Genomic DNA, 26499 nt, shown 5'->3' on the forward strand with positions numbered 1-26499 from the left:
TTGAAAGATAGAAGGGCAGAAGAACGAAGGTCCAGCTCTCTCCATCTGATTCTTTCAAGCAGCTGGAGTGCTCATAGCACATAACCCGGGACCTCTTCATTTCTGCCTGGGTATCCACGGTGGACTCAAGATGAGCCTCAGCTGTTTTCTACCAGCATGTCATTTAATCCTGCCTTGCTGGTGGAGAGGGCTGAATGGGAACTTTCTTAAGGTCCCTTGACCTTGCAGCTGGCAAGGGTAATACTACTCTACCTTGACAATGGAAAGGTTTCTGGGATGGGCCCACAACTCAAATAAGAAGCCTAGCTTTCTAAATGCAGGGATGGGCTTCGCTAGACCATTATGCTGCCCAGAGAGGCTGAAATGGCTTGTCATTTTTGCTTCGGGATCTGAGAGACAGGACAGGTTGCCAACACAAAAGGAACCGACAGTATAAAACCCTCCAAATCATCCCAGAGTCTCCTTGAAGAGAAGTGGAGTTGGCCAGCAACGTGGCTCCTTATTCTACCCCTTTTTGTCTCTTTTTTTTTTGAACAGAACCAAAAAGACTGCCAAACAAAATATTTCACCCCGCTTTGAAGTACTGCGTTTACTCCACCCTTAGCTAATATTGAAAGAATTTGGATTTACAAGAGGGTGTATGTTGGAGGGCCAAAGGAGTAGAGGGATGCCAATAGAATTACACCTTCACAAGACAGGCCCTGCACCTTTTCTACATGTGTCCAGCCATCCACAAGAATTGGGCCGGTATCCTTTTCTCTTTTGTAGTAAATGTTGAAAGCAAGTTCTCTTTCCTCAAAATGAATACAGGAAGAATTGTGTTGTCATCCCGGCTTGTCTTATACATACCTAAGATCAGACCTTGTCTGACTTTTATTAATTTTATTGTGAATCTCAGTGATTCCATGGTAACGCAGTGGTTAGAATGCAGTATTGCAGGCTAATTCTGCCGACTGCCAACAGTTCAATCCTGACCGGCTCAAGGCTGATTCAGCCTTCCATCCTTCTGAGGCCGGTAAAATGAGGACCCAGATTGTTGGGGGCAATATGCAAATAATGTTCTATACTGTAAACCACCCAGAGAGTGCTGTAAAGCACTAGGGGTCGTTATATAAGTCTAAGTGCTATTGCTACCATATTTAGCCATTGGCAACTCATAGATTTGGTGGGACGTCCAGTGGAACAGTTCAGGATTAAAACATTTGAGCCTTTTTGTCCTTCAGTTCTCTGTACCCTTGAACAGGGAAGAATTATAATCTCTTGGATTGCCTGATGAATAACTCAGAAACTCAATAGCACAGCTTGGCAAATTCTTGCTCCTTTCCATCCATCCTTAAGTGCATTAGCTGTTGAGGCTTTCATACGAAGGATTCTAGTGAGGTTGGGAAGGTCATCATCAGCTGGCAAGTCAGGTCAGAATGGATTTGGCATTCATTCTTTTCTCGTGGGTTAGTATTCAGCATGCAGAGAAGTGGCTACAATAGCTTGATAGGCATCTGAGCAGATAAGAGAGGACTTTCGCCGAGTAACAAAATAATGGCTGATGTGATAACCATCATTATCCTTTCCCACAGAAAACAGTCCTTATAAGCAGCCTTTGCAATAATAAGAAAGTGTGCTGTGAATTGTTTGGAAAAGTTGTGTTGCTGCCTAAAAGTGTAAAGGTCATGCTATCCTTTCATGTAAAAAGGTTTCCATTCAAATTAGCATTTTCTATTATCTGCCTTAGTCCAGTGATGCTGGCAAGGCTTTCTAATTGTCTGGCGGGGGGGAAGTATTTGCTCTTAAGAATGGTCCCTGCCTGAAAAACAAAGAAACAAACAAACAAATATCTTCACACCGATGCTGGTTTAGTGGATGACAAGAACAAGGCTACAGGGCTACACAAGGAGCCCTAGTGGCGCAGTGGTTAAAGTGTAGTATTGCAGGCAAAACTCTGCTCCCATCCTGGAGTTTGATCCTGACAGGGCTCAAGGTTGACTCAGCCTTCCATCCTTCTGAAGTCAGTAAAATGAGGAGCCAGATTGTTGAGGGAAATATGCAAGTACTGCTTCTATATTGTAAACCATCCAGAGAGTGCTGTAAAATGGAATGGGGCGGTATTTAAGTCTAAATGCTATTGCCACTTCCCATGCCAAGGATGGGCAGGGCTTGAACGAAAAGGAGCAATGGAAAATATTTTCTCCACGTCTAAGGGATGAGAACATCCCAAATGGTCCCAGAATTGCAGCCTTCTTTGCTCCCTTGCCTCTTGTGCCATTGTCCATGAAACTGGAAGTGTAACTGATAAGGATGGGGTGGAGCAAATTGGTATCTGTAATCTTGTATGCTCATTTTATGTATAGAAGTAAAGTAGTATTCAAGAATTCAACGCTTTAAAACCTTTTTTGCGAACATTAACGTCCACAAGGTGTATATGGACTTTTATGCAGTTTGTATGTTATCTGTGATCAGCTCCTGCTAGGAGTAACCTGAATAATGTACCAGACAGACACACAGCCTCAAACCACAAGTGAAACAAGATGTTTACGGATCTGGGTTTGTTTGAAAATCTTCCCTACTTCCATACAGTTGACAGTTGAGGAGTATTAAAACTATTTTATTTATAATTTGGTCCGGTAGGTTGAGCATGCTGCAAGTCCATCAACCGAGGAATGTCAGCTGACAGGGACCAGAAAATATGTCTTCTCTTCTCCAAAGCCTTTTGGAACATTCTTCCTTCGGATATTAGGATGGCCCTGACCCTGCTTTTGTAAGGTTTTTTTTAGAAGCTTTTGTAAGGTTTTAAAAACCTGGCTATGTGCTCTGCCCGGCCCCTGAATATGTTAAGCGCCCTGTTTCATGGCTATACGGACAATTATTGTGATAATATTCTTAATTGCTGTATATATATATTTATTTTTGTAATGTTTTTAGAATTGCTCAGAGTCACCAGCTTGAAATGGACAGCTGTAGGAATTAAATAAATAAATACAAATTAGCCGATGACCAGTTCTGGCAATAATTTCTCATATTAGCCTTTCAAAATTAGAAAGATTAATGCAATTAATATGCAAGACATGCCAATGCATGCTAAAAAGGCATATTATTTCCACAACATTTGAAAAATGCAGTGACTCAGAACATCAAGAAAACAAGCATTTTCAAACTTTGCTATGCCACGAACACTAAAATTTCAGATGCAACTATCCTTTCTCATTACTTTGACGTCAGAAATGTGGAAACCCACTCTAAATAATACAATTTCAAGCAAGATTATGTTGAAATCCTCAAGAGGTTTTGGAGTGTAAGATGGACAGGCAAAAAAATCCGTTGCACATAAAGAATTCCCTTTGAACTAGATAGCATTTCTTCATAATAAAAGATTAGAAAATTTAGCTTTAGTTTTGTTTTATTCAAAGAAAGGGAAATGACGGGGAATACCTTCCTTTTCCTATGCAGTGTGGATAATAGTGAAATCCTTACAGAGAATCTATACCTGTCTAGCTGTTTTCTATCTATCTGTCTGTCTGCTAAGCTGTCTAGTTAACTAGCTATTTAGCTCACTGTCTAGCTAATTACTATCTAGCTGTCTAGCTATCTAGTTATCTAGCTATCTCTATCTATCTATCTATCTATCTATCTATCTATCTATCTATCTATCTATCTATCTATCTATTCTTTTTTTCTTTCTCTCTCCCTCCCTACCTCCCTACCTCCCTACTTCCCTATCTATCAGTCACATATCTTTGGTTTGAATATACAGCTGTTGTGATATATGATTAAATTATTAAAATAATTCTAAAGGTTTTACTAGTTAAGAGGCAACAGCTGCCATCCTAACTCAGTTACCATACTTCTAGTTTTAACTGAATAGATGGAATACAGTTTTATGCCCAGAGAACTAAACAACCACGTGCAAGTATAAACATTAGTGAGATTTTTTTTTCACATATAACACAATAAAGCACATTTATTAAAAAGAAAGAGAAATGCTAAGGCCTAGGATTTTCAGTCACATTGGAGCTAAGTTGTAAAGTTGCATTCCCTCCCCCACCCCCCGCCGCTTCACCTAGACAAACAGAAATCCCAGAACACAGTTCTGTGAAGGTTCCTGATTTGTCTGTACATGCCAAGCCTAATTTCTCTCTGATGCTTTCCAGACTTTTCCACTTTTCCTGGATAAGCTACTTTCTCTAGGCCAGTGATTCTCAACCTGTGGGTCGGGACCCCATTTGGGGTCGAACGACCATTTCACGGGGGTCACCAAACAACGCAGTCCGCCATTTTTTCCCCCTTTTCCTTAGCTGTGCTACTCCCTTTTATTCTATTGGCTTTTGAAAGCCAACAGAATAGACTCTCTTGAATAGAGTCTAATTCTATTGGCTTTCAAAAGCCAATAGGAATTGTCCAGGCTGTCTCTGCTCTGCTGAGCCCGCCAAAAGTCCCATTCTGCAAACGGTGCTGCACCAGTTGAGTAGTCCTCGACTTACAACCGGTTGGGGGTCGCGGCATTAAAAAGTTGAGAACCACTGCTCTAGGCAGAGCAAGAAAAATGTGAAGTTTTGATTTAGGTATAAAGTATGTGGTAATTCTTTGACAAACCAGGTAGAATAAGCTAAATAATATGCCTGCCAAGTCCCAATCAATTAAGAAAACTTAATCCGTTTTTATAACCATGGTGTCACCCCGTCTTTGGCACCCACTCCAATAAAAGAAGCACCTCGCCAGGAACGGAGAACACCCAGTTTATTATGCACGAACAAACGGAATAAAGTCAGCACTGACGATGTATACACCCATTCCCTTTTTATACAATTACTGAAACCGCGCCTAAACCACACCCCCTATCACCGCCCATACACCCAACGTCCCAAATGTTGCTTCGTCATCCTGACCTAAACGTTTCCCGACGCCCCGGCCGCTTCCCGACGCCCCAGCCGTTTCCCGACGATTCGCGACTCTTCAGTAGTTCCTAACAATGTCTGGTAATGCGTCCGCGGTCTCCTCCAGCCGCGCATGCCCCGTTGATCTCCAACAGTCCCTGGCGTCTGCGCATGTGCACCCACCGGCCGGCTGTCACTCCGTAAGACAGATTGTTGGCTTCCCCGGCGCGCTCGGCTGTCCGTTTACATGGCGGGCCGGCTATAAGTTGTTCCGGGCGGATGTCTGCTGCTGCATTCAGGGTAGGCGGCCCGACATACTGCCCCCTTCTACCAGGGCTCCCCCTGGGAAAGAAAAGTAGGGTTACATCGTTTCCATGACTTCGTTTATCCACTCCCCCCTGGCCCGGTCAATTTCGGTTTCCCAGGGTTATTCTGGTGGAATCGTTTCACTAGGCGGGGGGCTCGTACTTCGTCCACCCGTACCCATGTAGCATCCGTCAACGGATAGCCTTTCCATTTGACCAGATAATACAATTCCCCTCTTTGTACCCGGGAATCGAGTATTTCTTGTACCTCATAAAAATTATTACTGACGGGACCTGGTTCAGATTTCTTTTGGTACATATAGACCGGTTTGATTAAGCTACAATGGAATACTGGGTGCACTTTGCCCAGTAATCTGGGTAAGTGCAATTGCACAGTTACCGGGTTAATGATCTTCACAATTTTAAACGGACCAATATATTTGGGCGCCAATTTTTTGCAAGGGACCTTCAATTTCAGATACTTGGTGGACAGATATACTAGTTGACCTATCCGAAATGGTTTACAGGGTTGCCTTCTCTTGTCCGCCTGCTTCCGCATCCTTCTTCCATATTCTGCTAACGCTGTTCTTACTGCCGCCCATGCTCCTGACACCCATTGAACCCACTCTTGGGGAAGGTAAGACTGTGTCTGTAAATCCATACATTCAGGTATAGGTACAAAATCCTTTCCCGAGACTACCTTAAAAGGGGCAAATCCAGTACTGGTATGCACCGCATTATTATACGCCACTTCCGCAAATACCAAAAGATCAGCCCAGTTAGCCTGTTGATAGGAAACGTAACTCCGTAAAAATCTCTCAACGGCTGCGTTTGCCCGTTCAGCAGCTCCGTTCGTGGCGGGATGGTATGCGGTGCTGAGCCCCTGTGACGTCCCCAGAAGCGCCGTAAAACCCCTCCAAAATCTCGCGGTAAACTGAACCCCCCGATCCGATATTATGCGCCGAGGGGCTCCATGGATCCGATATATATGTGTCAAAAACATGTATGCCAATCGTTTAGCCGTTGGTAATCGTTTACACGGAATGAAATGTGCCTGTTTTGAAAACAGGTCGATTACTGTCCAAATGACAGTATATCCTCTACTGCTTGGTAATCCTACAATAAAATCCATGGCAATATCTTGCCATGGATGCTCAGGGTTGGCCACTGGCTGTAGATATCCCACCGGCTTTCCTGGCTGATTTTTACAAGCAGCACATACAGAACATGCCTTTATATAATGTGCCACATCTTTTCTTAATGTAGGCCACCAAAATTGGCGCCTAATTAAATGTAAGGTCTTGACGAACCCAAAATGCCCCGCTAATTGTGCATCATGGCACCTCTGAAGAACCTTGGCCCTTAAAACAAGGGGAACATATAGCTTCCTACCAAACCATGCCAACCCGTCCCTCTGAGTGAACAGCGAACAATGGGTTTGGAACCACGAATCCTGGGACAACACCTTCCTCAGTTCCACCTCAAAATTATCGAAATTGGAACGGACTCTTAGCCTACTCACCCCCTGGGTATATGGTGGCAAAATAGCCTGTACTACTTCCTCTCGTTGGCTCTCGTACTGAGGTAACCTGGACAAGGCATCTGCCAAGAAATTACGTCCCCCAGGAACATATTTAAGTCGGAAGGTGAACCGTTGAAAGTATTGTGCCCACCTCACATGCTTTGGTGCTAAGCGTCGGGGGGATTGCAATATAGCTAAGTTTTTATGGTCCGTCCATATCTCTATTTCATGTGTCGCGCCTTCTAGAAGATGCCTCCATGTTACTAGGGCCCATTTAATAGCGAAGGCCTCCTTCTCCCATATAGCCCATCTCCTTTCAGCTTCTGTCAGTTTGCGCGAGGTGTAAGCGCATGGTTGTAAGGTTTCCTTATCATTTCGTTGTAACAAAACTGCACCCACTGCCACATCACTCGCATCAGCTTGGACAATATACTGCTTATCGGGATTTGGATGTAATAAAATGGGCTCTTGAGCAAACAATGTCTTTAAATATTCAAAAGCAGCTTGACTTTCCTTGGACCACGCTAGTGGTTGACTAGAGCGTACCTTAACTGGGGAGTTCCTCGTTTTCAACAATTCTGTGAGAGGCAAAGCCACCCGTGCAAAATTAGGGATGAACTGCCTATAGAAATTTGCGAACCCCAGGAAGCTCTGCAATTGCCGTCTCGTCCGAGGGGCCTGCCATTCGAGTACCGTCCTCACCTTTTCTGGATCCATTTCGATACCCGAAGCTGATATTTTGTATCCCAAATATTCAATACAGGTTTTATGGAATTCGCATTTCGAAAGCTTCACAAACAACTGAGCTTTAAGGAGTTTGCGTAATACTTCCCTGACTAACCGTATGTGTTCTGTCATAGTTTTAGAATATATTAAAATGTCATCCAGATAAACCAACACCCCGCGATATAGATGATCATGTAATACCGCGTTAATGGTCTGCATGAATACTGCAGGCGCTCCTTTAAGGCCAAATGGCATAACAGTAAACTGGAAACTGCCTAAAGGGCAGTTGAATGCGGTCTTCCACTCATCCCCCGGCTTTATTCGGATGCGATAATAAGCCTCCCGTAAGTCAAGCTTAGTAAACACCCTCCCTAGGGATAAATGAGATAGCATGTCCTTTAACAAGGGTAATGGATACATATTTTCGGTGCTCACCGCATTTAACCCCCTGAAATCCACACACAACCGCAACCCACCATCCTTTTTCCCTTGGAATATCACTGGGGCCGCTATTCTCGATCGGGCCGGCTCTATAAACCCCCGTTCCAGGTTAGTATCAATATACTTCCTTAGTTCCACCAACTCCTTAGGTGACATGGGATACATCCGGGGCTTTGGCAGCTTCGCCCCCGGTATGATGTCTATTGCACAGTCCGTGGAACGGTGTGGTGGCAACGTATCACACTCCCGTTCGCTGAATACCTCCTTTAGATCGTCATACTCCACAGGGAATAGCCGTGCCGTCCCGGTAGCTTCCACTGCTACCTTACTTCTTTCCGTGTGTTGTGTTTCCCTAAGGGGTGATTGTTTCTGTGGCTTCTTTTTGCCATTACCTGGAGCCCGGGGACCTGTTACCAACCTCATACGACGATACCCATCTGCCCACCAAATCACCGGCTGCCATTTGTCAAGCCAAGCCAGCCCTAGAATCACTTCCTCAATCATTGAGGGAATTACAATGAAACGGAGCAACTCCCAATGCTCCCCCATCTCCAATCGGACCGGCTCGGTTACCTGACATACCGGCGCCCCCCCTAATAAAGAACCATCCACTTGTTCAAAATTAATAGGTCGAGATAGGTTGACCAATCTAAGCTCCAACATATTTGCTAATTTCCGACTAATCAAACATCGAGTACAACCCGAATCTATTAAAGCCTTACAGTTTTTATATTGTCCCGATCTACAATTCGTCAGACGTATCGATATATTAAACGGTACCACCGGCGTACATACCATGGGGTCTTGTTCCGGGTCATCCTGGCCATACGTCTCAGGCACTACCTCCGATGTGGCACCCGGCACTACCGGTGTAGACCTATATGGGATGCTACTTTCATCTTGTACCGCCTTTGTCTGATCCTTCCCTCGGAACGGGGTGATGGTTTGTCTTCTTGTCTCCAGGGTGGACTGTCCCGAACTCAAACCCTGTCTAGGTGGGATCGGGCACTGAGCCACCCTGTGACCCGGTTTGTTACACCTATAACATCGGAAAGTCCCCCTGGACGCCCCAGGTGGAACTGTTTGAACTGGTACGCCTAACGCCCTTGGTTTATTTGCCGCTTGCGGAACGGATGCCGGAAGTAGGGCGGATGCTCTTGGCGCCAATTCTTGTAGTCCTGCATGGAGTTCGGTTACAGTCTTATACCATTCGGGTAAACGGGAGGGCACTCCTCTTACCAAACAAGCCTGGCGGAGTTCTACATCCAAGCCCTGCCTGAAATAATGTACCAGTAATTTCTCTGGCCAGGACCGCAACCGACCCGCCACCCGCTGAAATTCTTTAATGAATTCCCTCACCGGTCTCCCTCCCTGCCTCAGTGTCACTATTTCAGCTTCCGCTCTCTGAGCTCTGGTGGAGTCTTCGAACCTAATCCTCAAGGCATCCAAAAAGGAACCTATGTCGGCCAATTCACTAGCATGGTCCCCAAAGAGATCAGCCGCCCAGGAAGCTGCTTCGCCTTGTAAACTGGCCGTTACCGCCACCACTATCGCCCATTGGGAGGAATAATGGGCTGCGAAACGATCTAGATGATTTAGCACATGTCCCAAAAACATAGCCAACTTGTCCGGATCTCCATCAAAAGTAATTCCAATCGGTGGAGGGGTCCATGGTATCCCTGTGGGCCACGCTACAGGTTGGCCTCCATGCTGCCCGTCTGCGATGTTAGTGCGCTGGCCAAGATCCCCGGGTCCCAAAGGCAAGAAGGCTGGAGTGCCCTGAGTAGCAGCCATGGTTCCTAACCTTGCAGCTCCGTGCCCCCCACGGTCCAACTGTACTGCTGGCCCCCTCAATAGTGGACTAGCCAAACGGAATCCAGGTGAGTCAGTGGGACGGCGTGGGATTGCTCCCTGTCTTGGTAGGAATCCTGGTTCTCCAAACCTAGCCTTTAACGCGTCAAGGGTATACTGCCCCGGGGTTGTGGAGTAGCTCCAATCACCCTCTTCGCCGCTAACCGCTCTCCTCTCCCTCCATCCTTCAGCAAGACCTTTGTCCGTCGTTACAAACCGCCCTTCAGTTTCCACACGCTGAAGTGTAGAACTTAACCCCCAGTCCACAGTCTCCGTTAATGCCGGCTGCTGCTTCAGCCCAGGATCCACACCCAGCATGGGCGGAATACCCCTCTCCTTCGGACGAACGACCGGACCTTCCAGCGTTGCCCCAGGGTCCACAGGCGACCCGGGATCCCCCTCTTGCTCCGGAATATCTTCCATTGCTTCGGCACCTTGCACCCCTTCGGCCATGGCACCAAATAGTCCGGCAACCGTCCCTGAGGGAGTGCTGACTTACTGTCACCCCGTCTTTGGCACCCACTCCAATAAAAGAAGCACCTCGCCAGGAACGGAGAACACCCAGTTTATTATGCACGAACAAACGGAATAAAGTCAGCACTGACGATGTATACACCCATTCCCTTTTTATACAATTACTGAACCCGCGCCTAAACCACACCCCCTATCACCGCCCATACACCCAACGTCCCAAATGTTGCTTCGTCATCCTGACCTAAACGTTTCCCGACGCCCCGGCCGCTTCCCGACGCCCCAGCCGTTTCCCGACGATTCGCGACTCTTCAGTAGTTCCTAACAATGTCTGGTAATGCGTCCGCGGTCTCCTCCAGCCGCGCATGCCCCGTTGATCTCCAACAGTCCCTGGCGTCTGCGCATGTGCACCCACCGGCCGGCTGTCACTCCGTAAGACAGATTGTTGGCTTCCCCGGCGCGCTCGGCTGTCCGTTTACATGGCGGGCCGGCTATAAGTTGTTCCGGGCGGATGTCTGCTGCTGCATTCAGGGTAGGCGGCCCGACACATGGTCAACATTTCATAAAATCAACGGGTATCGTGAGAGTTTGGGGGGATTATATATTCTTTTACACCATCTGTGTTATTTTTACAAACAACTTCTTTCTCCTATTTTCCCCACAACGACAACCATGTGAAGTGAGGGAGAACGACTGCTTCGAAGTCACCCAGTTGGTTTCCACGCCTAAAATGGGATTAGAATTTACAGTCTCCTGGATTCTAGCCTGGTGGCTTAACCACTATTGAAAAAATTGGTGCTCCAGTGCAAGAATCCTATTTATGTTTTACCAAAGTCAATGCCACAAATTAACAGGCACTTTTTTAACGTCCTTGTTTAAATTATGACATTCGGAATGTAATCAAAAGTGAATTATTACTTCATTCACACTATATGTGTTGTCAAAACTTCTCAGAAACAAAAGAAACTCTAATTAAAGTTTGTCAATATTTCTGAAAACACATTTAAGCAATTGTTGGAAAAATCCAGGAATCGCCTGAGGAGTATTGCTCATGATCTTGAAACTTCTGTTGCAATTCCTTGGGGGCTTCGTTGAAGGAGGGAATCTTACAATTACATTAAGATAATCTAATGTCAGTTCTAATATTGAGGGGAAAGCAGTTTTATAGTGGGGAGAAGGGGCCTATAAACCTGGACAAAGCTTACAAAGGTGTTATTTCTTGTTCTATTGCCTGGGGCCCAAAACTAGAAATGGGATTGTGAAATGTTGACAGGAAATAAAATGTACCTCCTGATTCAAGACACGAAGAAGACATAAAGGCCCTGATGAGGTATTCTATCCGGATCAAGATTTAATCAAACCTACTTTATTAAATCATAATCCTACTTGTAATGTCTTTTATTGCTATTACAAAAATTTATGCATTAACTGCCCTAAACTGTATTTAATTGGTTTACAACCATGTTTTTTTCCAATCTGTTTTTCTTATCCTCAGGTAAGTAACCAAAAAAACTCCCTTCCTTCCTTCCTTCCTTCCTTCCTTCCTTCCTTCCTTCCTTCCTTCCTTCCTTCCTTCCTTCCTTCCTTCCTTCCCTGGGACAAATATATACATTTATTCAGTTGGACAATTGATTAAAAATATAACCTCATTCCTATAACCCTTGGAAAACTCAGAGCTCAGAGGAGAAATCTGATATCTCTGAGCAGATCACTTCCCACTGTTTGTAGGATTTTACCCCACTGTAATCCAACTAATGTTTTTAGATTGGCCTAGAGTAAACAGCAGTGGATATTCTTGGGTGATCAGACAGGCTTTCTATCTGGAAGAACTTTTCAGTCTCCGGATACTCCCTTTCAGAAACTCTGATATCACATCAGGACTAGCACTCCCATCTTCTGATCGGAGATGGGTTCTGTGCTCACTCTCTGGGCAGGCAGAAGCGAATGGGAACCACGTCCCTGGATTCTGGATTCTAAAGATAACATCAAAGTGCACACAGTTAAAAAAGGACGAGATTACAGCATAACAGCGCCAAGATAAACAGCGCTTGAACATCATAGCCAAAACAAGGATGGCTTTAGTATGCAAAAGGAATCCTTAATGTTGGGGGGGGGGAGGTGGAAACATTCAACTGCCCTTGTGAGTAGGCCCCTGAGAAGCAAGACACACACAAACAAAGTCCAGTTGCTTAATGGAATAAAGGGAATAGCATTCTGCTTTCTGCATTGTACCAGTGGTGAGAGGCTGGCACACTGCCTTTTTTTTCAATCAAGGCACAAAAAGCAGGGCTAGCATAAAGATGGCAAGAAGCTAATTTCTTCTTTAGCAACTTAACTGCATTCCCTGTTTAGGACAACCCCTCTTGAAAACATAGCCTAAAAGAGAAGGGAGAACGCCCCCCCCCCAAAAAAAAACCAATGTGAAATATGTAAACGGTAACACTGCAAAGATATACGCAGCTCTGTCACTGAATGTGACAAATGGGTATGTTCTCTGCTTAAATCCTGTAAATTGATGAATGCTGAGAGTTACAGCCTTTTGCTATTGCCTTCTTACCAGAGAAACAGCTCCTCTTGAAGTTACTTATCACTTGTGCATCATGACAAGGAGAAGCCAATTCCTGAAGTGATATCCTTTGCAGCAATTTGATGCAAGAGAAGAATATAGATGCCAATGTGCCAGGATGAAATATGGTATACAGCAGATGGGGGCATTACGCCCTAATTATTTTGCACAGTAGTGACACAGCTAAAACAATGAATCAGCTGTGACTTCATAAACAGAATCTGCAACTATTCTTGCTCCCCAGTGGCATTTATTATTACCACTAGGCAGTGTCCGGGTACGTGTCTTCAGCTGTTGCACATTGTTTTCTATCTAAAATTATCTATCTAAAATTAAATGATAAGGAACAGGCCACATTAGAAAGACTTGCATAGCAATACAGAGAAGTCTTTCTAGATTTTATCACACTGAATTTATTGGACTTTCCTGTGTGCTGTGCACAAAACTGAGTATTTATGACAATCTAATTGAATTTTACCTGCCTTTCCGGACAATGCTTTGTAGCATACTTAGCACAATTTTTGTATTGCGATGCTTCTTCCAAATAGTGCATTCACATTGACTGTGATTACTAGTGGCAGATGTCTGTAGGAATACCATCATAGTACTATAAGACCATTCAGACCTAGGAAGCCGCCTTACACAAAGTCTGATCATTTATCCTGCTATCCCAACAGCAATTCTGTTATCAGACCGGAGGGTTCCCAATCTTACTAGAGTTGCCAGGGATTAAACCCAGACAACACAATGTTTACCAAATATTAAGGTGGTTATGTAAAAAGAATTAATAAAAAATATTTTGTTTAAAAAAAAAGTGTTGCCAGGGATTAAAACTGGGGTTTCCTCCTTGCAAGGATGGGGATCTTGTTTAGCCCTTGAGTTGTGATTCTCCAGCTACTAAATGACAATTTCTAGCAGTCCCCGTTAGAATAATTAGGGCAAATGGTGGTGGATTCTGGGAGTTTTACTCCAGGGTTATTTGGAGAATTACAAGGGCTCCCCTCTTCTGTTTTAGCACTGGTCTTTGTGGATTGCTTTTTGAAGAAATCAGGACAAACCTACTTTTGTTTAATGGCCGGCCTATTACAGGTAGTCTTTAATTTATGGCCACAATTGAGCCACATTTTATGTTGCTAAGGGAGACATTTGTTAAGTGAATTTTGTCCCATTTTACGACCTTTCTTAAGGGAATCATTGGAGTTGTTAAATTAGCAACATGAACGTTACGTGAATCTGGCTTCCCCATTGACTTTGCTTGTCAGGTTGCAAAAGGTGATCACATAATCCTGGAATCACTGAAACCGTCATAAATATGAGTCAGTTGCCAAGCATCTGAATTCTGATCACATGACCATGGGGATGCTGCCACAGTCGTTAAGTGTGAAAAACGGACATAAGTTACTTTTTTCCAGGGCTGTTGTAACCTTGAATGGTCGCTAAATGAATTGTTGTAAGTCGAGGACTATTGGGTGATGCTATGGCTTCCAGATTTGTCCACCCCTTTCCACTTTTTGTGCTACAACTGCTGGTTGGAGGGAATGAAACTATTCTTGGCTATCACAACTATGGGAGGCTGTGATGGCTTTCCTTCACTTAATAAGATGTGCTGGGCAGCTGGATGGAGGAAGCTGAGTGAATTGGCAATCAAGGTGAGCTGACTGGGCCTTTCAGTCAACTAACTCACAATTTTTCATTAACTGGCTCCCTTCCCAGCTTGACGCTTCAGAAAACCTGAGCATCCACAGCATTGTTTTTTGACAGATACAAGAAGGCCAAACGAGCCTCGTAAGACATTCATTTCAGGACAGGTCTAAGCAATGACCACTCATATACTGGATTTCTTTTGCAGATGGATTGAGGGAGGTAAGGATATGTGGAGTGGAGGGTAGAAGAATATTTCAACTCATTGGTTTACATCAGACATGTCAAACTCGTGACGTCACATGACATTGCGCAACGTATCAGAGCTTTTTCGCCATTGCCGGCAATGGGATGGGCGTGGTTTCCCAATGATGCGTCTCTGGTTTACATGTTTTGCACACATCTGTAATTTGTTACTGGAAGAGAAATGCATTCATGAAACACCTTCAAAACAAGGAACTGAAATAATGAACTGGCTACTTAATAACTGCTTGAAAGAACTGCTTGAAAATGTATTCACATTTTCTTTCATTTACAGTGTTTCCCAAACTTGACAATTTTAAGGCATGTGGAATTCTGGGAGTTGAAGTCCTCATGCCTTAAAATTGTCAAGTTTGGGAAACACTGATTTAATCTTTCAGCAGATGTCTCCCAACCTTTTTAGCTTGCATCCACTCCCATTTTTGAAATGGCAAACTTCATACGTTTAAGACATGCTGATCTTCATTTTTTTTATGGACCTTCACTAGGGTACCTTCAAATAATGCTTTTATGGTGCAGTTGTTTTGTGCCTAATCCACAGAACTGTACATGAAACCCAGTCCTCTTTCCCTCTTGCATTAAAACATGGCACAAACATGCCAGGAAACCAATTTCCTGCCATAAACTCATGATGTTTCCTGCAACTCATTCACAATCCATATCTGAGGAAGCTTAAAATAATACTTGGCCGTTCCATTGTTAAAGTACAAATACATTGTTCTACTTTAAGCTAGCCAAAATGCATGGGAGTTTTATGGATGCAATCTGATATGTGTCACAGACCATTTGATTAATATCACAGTCAGGTGACTCTTAAGGAGTGATATCAGCCTAGCAGTTACTGACCACGTTATGCTGGGATGCACATGACCCCTTCTCTTCTTGAACACTGGAAAAGTCTTTTTTTTTTTTTAATCAACTGGCTCCTTCCCCATATCCACTATGCCTCCAAGCTAGTTGCCAGATTGGACACCTGTATCAACATATAGTTTTTGAATGTGATTTCACTGCTCTTCTGGAATTGATATCTAGAATTGATAATCCTTTTGGATATAGAAGGTGATCAGGCTTCCCTTGAATACAAGTGGGAAAAACACATATGCCAAACTAAAATTGATTCCCAGACTCTTTTTAGTCACGGGCTTACTCTGCCTCTTTGAATTCACCAATGTAAATCCCTTGCACTAAATCTGCTAGCATAGCTATCTTTCAAAACCTGCCCTTTCCTCCAATCCCAGCATCCTTCCAAGTTAAGGAGTTTGATTGGAGGATGTTCTTCCAGTGTTTCGTCATAGTGCAGTGGTGGGGAACCCATGGCATGCGTGCCAGAGGTGGCACTCAGAGCCGTCTCTGTGGGCATGTGCGCCGTTGCCCCAGCCCCGCCTTCCCCTGTGGCCCCCTCCTCACCAGCAGCCCTCCTGGAGGAGAGTCACCTCCGGGCATGGCCCGCACAGAGCAGCGCAGCCAAGGACATGGCAGCTAGGCAGCAGAGACAAGACTCCGCCCTCGTGCATTGTCACGCGCAGATGATACTGCGGTGTGCAGGTGGTGGGCGTGGCCAACATGGCGCTGCAGGGCCGCCTGGGTGATCTGCTGTGGTGGACCATGGAGGCAGTAGGTGGCCCTGCGGCCGGGCAGGAGGAGGGACCGGGCCAGGGGATGGGCTGGTTTTTGGGCACTCAGTGTCTAAAAGGTTCACCATCACTGTCATAGTGGATGGAAGGCGAGAGAAACTAGGCTGGGGGGATTCACCAACACGGTCTCTAATATCTCCAGCCAGCCAGCCAACCATTTATTTATTTATTTATTTATTTATTTAGTCATATTTATATAGTTGCTCATCTCACTGACAGGTGACCTGGGACAGTGTACAAAGATAAAAACAATTATATACTGACAAGTATTAATATTACTATTAAAATCTTTAAATTTATAAAGGCACAAAATTATACACACACATATATTTATACATATACACACAAACACAAACACATATATATACATCTGTATATATACAGTATGTGTGTGTGTGTATACAATATCTATATTTATCTACATATATTACTCAATAAATATAAATGTGTATTTGTGTGTGTGTGTGTGTGTGTGTGTGTGTGTGTTGCCTATAGAGAAAGACAGAGAGATTGCCAGCAGGGAAAGCAAATGAAGGACTGGTAGATTGCATATAAGTTGGTTATGGGGAAGAATTTATTGTTGCCTTAGTAACTCTTGTTTGTTTTTTTACTCGTTCCTCCATCCTCAAACATTATATGCCAAAGAGGAAAATTTTCCCAAACATTATATGTCAAAGAGGGAAATACAGAATAGCTGTGCAAGAACTTTTGACTGGTAACATGAAGTGTTTCTACCTAGAAGCAGGCTTGCTGACCTTGACCTTGAGTTTTATGAGAGAGAAATAAAAATTTCTGTCCGCTTTATCCACCTAGTCCATCATTCTGAAAAGATCTTTTAATTCCCTCCTCAGTTGTTTTGTTTCCAGCTCTAAGATTCCTCAGATCTAGGAGAGCTGGTCCTAGGGGGTTTCAGGAGATGGGTCAGTGGAGAGAAATGGTCTCTGACATCTTCCCTTTCCATTGGCAGGAACCTGAGAACTGCACTCAGAGGATGCTACTGGTAGAAGAAGGAAATGCTAGATCCCCTTGTCTGACTTTCATTCACGTTTTTGTTTCGTATTTGCCCACTTGGAATTATCCTTTAGAACAGGGGTCCCCAACCGCCAGTCCGTGGATCAGTACTGGGCTGTGGCATGCCAGCAACCAGTCCACACAAACAAGCAAAGCCCCATCCGTGGGATGCAGTTAGCACACAAAACCACTCACCCTCCGGTCCGTGGAAAAACCTTTCTCCGTGGAACCTGTTCCTGGTGCCCAAAAGGTTGGCGACCTCTGGTTTAGAATGGAGTTTCTCAACCTTGGCTGGAGAATTCTGGGAGTTGAAGTCCATACATCTTAAAGCTGCAAGGTTGAGAAACACTACTTTAAGTTTAGAATATCTTCACATTCCTCTTCATATTCTTCTTGTTTGTACATGTCGGTTGTTGTTGTTTTAATGTACCTATTTTTTTTGCTTATCCTTGACTGTGGATCACCTAGTAATTTGCCTATACTACTCCCAAAATGGACTCCTAAAGGAATTCCACTTTCCCCCATTATAAAATCTATTTCAAATATGTGAATGTTGTATTAGAAAATCAATAAAATCTGTTTTAAAAAAATCTATTTTTATCCATATTGTCTCTTACTTCTTTTTAGCCAATTTCTGACTCAAGGCACATAACTTATTATTGTTTAGTTTATCTTCAATGAGTTTGTGTCAGCCTTTCAAAATAGAGCAGTCTAGGAAACCAATGTCATGTAGATCAATACTATTTGTATCAGAAAGCTACTTTGGTGTAGTGGTTAAGCTGTTGGTTAGAAACCAGGAGATTGGGAGTTCTAGTCCTGCTTTAGGCATAAAAGCCAGCTGGGTGACTTTTGGCAGGTCCCTCTCAGCCCAACCCCCCTCACATGGTGGTGGTGGTTGTGAGGAAAACGGGAGCTGGAAGGAGTATTATGTAAGGTCACTCCCTGGAGTTACTTATAAAGTAATAAGGGTTGGATGAGGGGGGGAAAAATCAAATAAATGAATAAACAGGATCTTGCAAGTCTGCATGTACTTTCCCTATCTTTCCGTTTATCTTCATGTGAACTAGAGAGTGCTTGTCTGACATGTTTACTCCGGTTACATTCTTGTCCCATACTTAATCCTCTTTAGGATTAGGTTTCTTTTTCTGACTAATTCCAATAGAGAATTTCTTGCCATTGGGAAAACACTGGATCTTGAATTTAACTACAATTTGAAGTCCAAGAGAATGATGACCTTATGTAAGTTGGACCATAGTACTGTATACATTTCTTGGACCATATTTCACTGCTAGGTCATTTAGGTTTTCTTGATTTAAACCTTAAACTTTTATAAATAGAAGACATATTTGAACTTAAGTTTTATTAAGTTATTTGAGAGACCTATCCATCCACCATCCAATACTCAATTCTTTTTCCTCAGGATGCTGAGATGACATGTTCACTTCTTGTTCTCATTTTTAGCATCTTTCTACATTTGCTTCACATTTGTTTTGCAGCTACTTCTGTATGTAATATCCAAAGACATCATCCATCTTTAAAAATATTAATGGCAGCTAAAGAAGCTCTTCATAAACAAGTTAAAATTTATCTTGGTTTTTCTCATTAACACAGAAAGCTTCATTAATCTCTGCCCTTATATATACTCACCATGAACCAGCTGCTCAAAGTCATAGTATATATTCATCAGCAGGGTAGAAATTAAACCAATTAGTACCTAAAATAAAAGTATAAAATAAATGCTAATTAGAATTGGAATGTAAAGCAAATTTGTCAACAGATTGATTTATTTCTGTTGCTTAGAGAATTAAGGAACGCAGATATTTTCCAGATCAAATTTAGTAAGATGTTTTGTGATTACTGTAAGGGAGAATCTTTTTAATGATAGCCTTTTAAATATTTTCCTTTATAATCTAAACATGAATATAATCCTTAGCATAAGTTTATCTCATGGCAGGCCTACTCACATTATTCAGTTCTGCCATGATGGACTTCAAAACTGCATTTCTAATGGCCACCTTTATTAAAGTCCAATCTTGAATGAATTGAGTTCAGTAGTATCCTTTCTATCAAGTACACTGGCAAAGCTTACTTATATACATAATAAACAATAAGCAATTATTTATGTTAATAGGTTATCCACTGAAAGGTATAAGAAAAGTTTTTTCAATATGTTATTAAGTAAATGACATAAGCCTAGGTCCTTTATCTGCTTTTAAAATGCAATTATTTTCATTTATTCTAAATAACTTAATACAAATTAATCCAATTTTGCAGATAGGAAAATACATTTTGTTGATATTTATAATTCCTCTAAGTACTGTGAAGAATTAGGGGTTTCGAATTTTCTGTGATAATATGGTTTTTTTTGCTTTTCCTCAAGATGATGTCATATTTCCAAATTTGCTCCGTCACATTTTCTTTTGAGGAGTGTTTGTCAAATATGGTCCTCCAAACCAATCACTAATATATCTATAACATAATTTTTAAAAACCTGAAACAAAGTACTTCTTTACTTCTGAATCTTAAAAACAAAATTTACAGAAACTTCATTTCTATAATTCATATATACAAAAATACCTATTGATGTATGACTGCTAGATAAGCAAATTAAATTTTACTTTTAATATTTTTTGTAAAGTTAAGTACTGGGACTTAGTTCATCCAAAGTATTACCATAACAAAAAAAAAATGGGGAAATTGTGACTTTGTTGATTTAGGAAGTAAAGTTTCCCTTAATCTTTTGTCTAATTATGTTTATGCAGCATTAAGTCCCTTTGATTACTTCTGAGAAAAGCCTGCATCCTGAATCTTTCTCCAATATCAGCAATTTAAATGTGTACCATAAGAAGTTCATTGGTGAGGCACTTTATTTTCTCTTCTTGAATAGCAAAAATAATTGGAGATTTCCTCCAGGATAAAGATAGTATACTGTGATAGGGTCATTAGCCTTGACAAAGCAGGCATTAATCACATTCTCAAATCTCTAATGAATCTGTACTTTTTAAGGGATGTTGCAAAGAAGGTTTGTAATGGGCAGGGACAGTGGTTTGGGAAAGAATTCCCCCTAATTTGTGTGGCTTAAATGTCTTCAAGCAGCTGTATCATTTGTTGTTCTTTCCTCCTAGAAGATCTTAGCTGATTAGAAGGGGGGGGGGGAAGCAGGGGATTCAGTTGTATGCCCAGATTTATCAGGCAAAACTCCCATGTGATCAAACCAGCAGCGTCAGAGAGGCTGAAGCCGGGAGGCGAGCACTAGGTAATGAGGCTTTGTGCAAAGCGGTGGCTCTTGTCGCTGAACAATAAAGCATATGGTACCAGCAATAAAACGCCAGACTGGGAAATTTAAGAAGATTCCACTGGAACCAGGAGAGCAGGTAACACGTCACACCCTTGCAACATGACAGCCCATTGGGGTGCATAATTATTAGACAGAAAGTGCATGGATTGGAAACGCAACCACTTGAACAGGTCAGTCTTTTAAAAAAAAAAAATCTTGTTCCAATTATTCGGGGATGTGAATGTTTGGACTGTAATTCGGGATTTGGGTTTGTAGCATTGTGAGCTGTTAGCATTTTCTGAATTCAGCAAGGTGTGGCTTTTTGGAGTTGAATGGCTAGCCAAATAAATTGTGGTAAGTGTAGCAATGTCTTAATGGGGAGGGAGAATATTAAAAACAAAACACTCCTGTGGCCAGGAGAATTACAGATCCACAGTTGTTCATTATAAACCTTTTAATTCATCCGTAGCCAATCTGAAACACCCAATTATTTTAACACAGAAAAAAAACTAATACGCTGCTGTCTTGTCAGTCTCATTATTTTGAGTGGATGGCATGTGGTTTCGATGACTGGATGTTCTTTTTTTTTATTTTACATGAGAAATGGAATACCCTGGAATGTTAATTAAGTTGCCCAGAATTTTTCTAAAACACCATCTTTTGTGAAATATTTCACAAGGGGTGATGGATAGATACACCACTTAATGAAACTGTATTCAATACATCCCAGAGGCCATTCAAAAGAATCTGTGCCTCTATTTCCTCCTCCATATTTTTCTTTTGCTTAATCATTTTCTCAATTCCTCTTAACTTTGAGAAAGGAAGACCCCCACATATTTTCAGTGAAACGAGCCCTCTATTATTATTATTTTTTTAAATATTTCTTGTTGAAAGATTAGCCTTCTCAAAACAAAAGTTTAGCAGATTAGAGACTCTGGCACCTGGTCTCCTCAGAATTATCTTTCCCAATTTTAATAAGTAAAAATGATTCATTTTTTAACATCTGCTCGAGAAGGCGAGCAGAATCTTTGAACAGGGCTGATATTTCTTGCCGGAAGCAAAATGGGAGAAAGCAGGGAATAAACGACCTCACTTACCACTCCCCCACCCCGCCCCCAATAAAGTACCCAGTTCCAGATGCAACGTTTAGACACAATTAATCAGAAACACATTTGGTGTTTCCTCCTCTCCGGGGCATCCTGTTGCGTACGATGCAGATTCACAGAGTTTTGCTGTGCTATTACGGCCTGAATCCCTGAACGTGAAAATAAAGAGCCACGCGTTTTCCTTTGCATTCGGACTGCTCCTGTTCCTTCCCCCCCCCCCCCGCCGCCACGCCAGCCGATGCCAGGAAGATCCTACCGAACGCAAACGCGTTTGAAACGAAGCCATCCAAAGAGCTGCTTATTTGAAAGAAAGAAAAAAAAGGCTCCCGGGCATTTACACCAGCCAAGAGCGAGGGGGTCGAGGCTGGTGCCCCGTCTCTGCCCTCCCTGGAGGTGAATATAAAAGGTTTGACTTTTTGGACGGTCACCTTGGAAACCACCCGGGGGAACCCGAGTCGGCGTAGGTTGCTGCCCTGCTGGACGGTCGGGGAGCCCGCGGGCCTTTCCCCTCCCCTGCGGGCCTGCGGCTCCTTCGCCTCGCGGGAGATCCGCAAAATTCCAAGGGCATCGCAGCGCCTGGGCGCTTCCTCCCTCGGCGCGGCTGCCAGGCCTTCGCCAGCCTTATGCAAATAAAGACGGGCAGAGCAGCTTTGCCTGCAGAGGGACGGCGAGGCGAGGAGAAAGCAGTTCAAAGGTCACCCAGCTAGTGGGAGGCTGTAACAGTTGAGGGGGGGGGGAGAGGGGAGGGGGGGAAAAATACACCCAGGCTACTGCAGTGAGAACGACGCGGTTTTGCTTCCTATTGTAGGAAGGGAGTGCAGCAAGCCGGAGTAGGACTTTCATAGGTACAGTGCCAGGACCGACTTCTGCTTCATTGCAGAAAATGCTGGGTGGTATAGACATATCTGTGTGTATATACGTGTGTGTGTGTGTAGTGTGTTTTTATTCCTTATTCCAGTTGATGCGTGGTTTCTTTCTGTGAATCGCAGCCGCGCCGTTAGGGTTGTTTGCAACGAGGGGGCTGCATTTGTCCTGCTGCTTCTAAGTGGGTGGCTTTCTTTTCCATTTTGCAAATGTCACAGGAAGATTTTTAAACATGTTAATGAAAGGGCTGGCGCTGCCTTTGGAGAGGCAGGATGGATGGGCTTATTGGAAGCGGTGGCTTTTTCAAAATGATCAACAGACAGAAATAGGGGAGTGCGTCGAGCAGATTTGGTACGGATTGTTGCCTGCAGCTTGCAAAGCCTTCCTGTGTAGTAGCATTGGGGCTTGAGATGTGAACTCCATAATGGGCAGGTTTTTACGGGAGCGATCACCTGTCCGCCTATATTGTAGAGGTAAAAGGATGTATGTGTGAACTACAACGCATTCAGATTCATTTCTACTCTTGCAGGCTAACTGTAACCTTGTATCATCCACATTATCCTTTAAAATGAAAAGCCAGAAGCATCCATTATGAATCAGGTTACTTTGTAAGCTTAGTTCTAGCTTTACATGGTTACAATCTTAAGTAATAATTGAGAGTAGTGAGTAAACCGGTCACCTATTGTTACATTTCTGTTTGGTATTGACACTTTCTAATAATCTCAGAGACGTTTTCAATAACGTTTATGACATCACAGCTACAAGTATTGAAATGGGCAAACCAAGAGTAAAATTTTGTTATTCCTTCAGTGTGATATTGTGTGTTACTCTGATTAATTAGGGTTTTTTAAGGTACTATTACTGGAATTCACAAGAATAATTTAGAAGTCCATAAGTTATTTGTCTATTCAAAGTTTTTCCTTCCACAAAAGCCACTTTGCTGAGATTCAGAGTAACTCTCATATTCATCCCTCAAAATCAGAGATCAGAAATTGGAACTAGAAATCAAGAATATAATTGATATAATAACATGTTTATGCAACCATTTATAAAAGGAGTCAATTATTTGTACTAAAACTGATCAGCTGTCAGTAGTCATCTACCAAATGTTTTGAACATATTTGGGGTTTTTGGAATAATTAGCCTGTCACTTCTATAGTTACCATGATGTGCTGTAGATTAGAATACATTAATTATATTCCTTGTGACAAATTGTTTTGAGATAAAGAATAAAGATGTAAATAAATAACATTCATTTACATATTGCCTAGTCTTACTGGGTGATTACATTTGCGCTCTGAGCCTTTCCATGCAGCGGAAAGTATTATTGTTATGCAATCAGTTATAACTTCCAAGAAATATTTCTTTGAAATCTGAATGGCATTTGCCTAAAATTTTGCAAATCAGTTACTTAGGGAGTTATTCACATTATTTCCATTGGAACTTCTCTGGGGAAAGTGTGAGCAAGGACTATGTCTCTAGAAAATATATATATTGAATCAAATGTGAGAATTATATAATAATTTTGCAAAGTACTGTTTAGGGAGTGAATAACATTCCATTTCTCATTTTGATAACCATGGATAATTGTTGGAGAATGTAAAAGAAAAATTGAAAAGCACAGGTGGGTAAGAATGGTGGATAAGATTGTTAAAATATTGTAGGAGAATGTCCTTTCATTATTATTCATTGTCTCAGAATTGGATTCTAAATCTTGTACTTACGTTTACTGGTTTAAGACCATAAATAAAGACATCCAATCTAGGGGAAAGGAAATTAGTAGGACAAAGACTGATAACTTAGAAACATACAAATCCATTTTTAAAGTTTAGTGGCCACTGGGTACAGATTTTCACCCTGTTATTCATTATAGCAGGTTCAGGAACACCCATTCATCCCCACACAAATATAATCAAAGCCTCTAAAGAGTATGTGATGAACCCCACTTAATACTGGTGAGCTGTTCATTAGTGCCTCCATTTTAAACTGAAAAGAAAAATCATTTCAAAAGTCTACAAAGCTAATTTTACATTCATTAAATGGATCTTTTTTCCCCCCTGCCTGTCAACCGGGGGACAAAAACTGGCAGACTTCCTACACTTTCATCTAGTTTAGTTAACGTTTAGCTAATAATTAGAGTCTCAGAAAGATTTTAGTAGGGGTTGGACAAGTTTTCTGGTATCAAGCGTTCTTTAGTTGCTTGGTTATGTGCCAGGGATGACACATGTGTTATATATACGTATATTACCCTTGTGTGAATACACTATATACCTAGTCGGACTCAAACATATTACACACTATCCTTCCCTAGCAATTCTGCTCTATATTGTGAAGTATCACTGGTTAATGGCAGTGGGAATCCAGCGATCTTGATCATAATGTGGGGCCGTGATCAATGAGCCCATCCCTTCCTCCTAAGCCTGACGCAGATCACACAGATCACTGGTTTCATGGAGCCATCAGGAATGGGCAACGGACAGTGAGTAGACATTGAGCATTAAGAGGAAGCAAGGTAGCTTCCTTCTATTTCACAGGGACTCCTCTGCAGTTACTATTTTCGTGCACCCATTAGCAGCCAATAACTGATGTCCTTTTCCTGGCAGACGAATCACATTGATCCCTCAATCATTAAGGAGGTCGGCAAGGGACTCCATGACTTTGAATTGCAGACGATCCACCATATTTCAGTAGTATTCCCAGTTCCTGTCTTTCCTTAACAAAAGGATTAACAAATGTTTAATTCCAATAAGGCTTCACTGCAATTAGGAGCAGTAATCTCAGAATACATTTTTTTCTGATTGGCTTTTCCTAATTTCTGCCTTGAATCATCTTTTGTAAGGCGATCTGTCTACATCAGGAGGGAGGGAATATAGATGCACTGTACTCAGTTCCAGAGGTTGAATTTTTTAAAACAAGGAAGGAGGATTAGAGGAAGTTTCCAATAGATCTTTTCTCTTTTGGTTTTTTTTTTTTTTTTAATGCCATTTTGGATTAACCCCAAATTGATACTGATCTTGAACCACAGCCATCTGGGAAACTAAAATGATCTGAACAAGACGTTTGAGCAAATGGATCAATAAATCTGGTAAGTCCATCTTTGCATTACCACAGGGCAAACTCCCCCCCCCCCCCTGTATCTGAACAAATTTATTTTTCTTGTTACTTTTCCCATTCCGTATGATTTCTTATAAATAAATATTTTTATCTAGTGGAGTAAATTGCTTCTCAGTTTGAATTCTAAGTACGCTACTATAAAAAATACAGTTTGGTTTTATCTGAGTAATTCAGGCAGCACTCATGCCTAAAGGGATAAAAAAAAAAAGATATAGTCAGAGCCATTCTGGTGATGGTGATTGCAGTTCTTAATATTTTCAACTAGGGAAACTTTAGTTTATGTGAGTCTAGGGGGCTGGTAGAAACCCATGTTTCATCCAGTCTTTTTTTCAGAAACATTTTCTCTGTACTTCACCTTCTTGTCTTTAACTGGCTCTAATCTCTGTAGCAAAACTCTGAGAGGCATCAGTGCTGCTATTTTTGTATGCAGGAGAACCAGCTGTGAAATACAGATTTGATTTGCAAGATGCTTTTGGAATCAAGAAAGAGATAGTAAAGTGGATTGGGCCATTCATGCTAAAAGCTTTTTGTAAGCCAACAGCCTAGTTTCTCTTCCTTTTCCCAATTTGGAATTTTCCTTGTCTCTGAAATTGGCTGCTATGATTACTGGGTTTGTAGAGCGATCACACATATAGTGCAATCTCCATTAACCTGTATTGGGTCCTTTAAAAGCTGCTACACCTTATATCCTGAACAGCTGTTGGTATTGTGTACAGAAGCTGATTCTAAAATGAGGTACTGTATTTTGTAATTTTCCAAGAAATCCATATTTACATTTTTGGAATACAGGTTCTAATGGTTGGTTAAATCAGCTGCATTTAAAACAGAAGTAAAAATATCTATA

At 42.3% G+C, this 26499-nt stretch overlaps 2 long non-coding RNA genes across 2 annotated transcripts in view; one reads left to right on the forward strand and one right to left on the reverse strand.

Annotated features, from left to right (window-relative positions):
• Positions 1–3652, forward strand: part of LOC120312285 — a 31061-nt gene extending 27409 nt beyond the window's left edge. Inside the window, exon 3 of the long non-coding RNA XR_005557845.1 lies at positions 2623–3652. This is a non-coding gene — a long non-coding RNA (uncharacterized LOC120312285). The remainder of the gene's footprint in view (positions 1–2622) is intronic.
• Positions 3653–17565: 13913 nt separating this feature from the next.
• LOC120312283 lies at positions 17566–22326 on the reverse strand. The gene is made up of 3 exons (XR_005557843.1): positions 22106–22326; positions 18942–19008; positions 17566–17624 (listed from the first exon to the last, which is right to left on the reverse strand). It is a non-coding gene; the product is annotated as an uncharacterized LOC120312283 (long non-coding RNA).
• Between the last annotated feature and the right edge of the window lie 4173 nt (positions 22327–26499).

Source organism: Crotalus tigris, unplaced genomic scaffold (genome assembly GCF_016545835.1).
Source record: "Crotalus tigris isolate CLP2741 ecotype Arizona unplaced genomic scaffold, ASM1654583v1 scf7180000018477.2129921, whole genome shotgun sequence".
Lineage (NCBI taxonomy): Eukaryota > Metazoa > Chordata > Lepidosauria > Squamata > Viperidae > Crotalus > Crotalus tigris.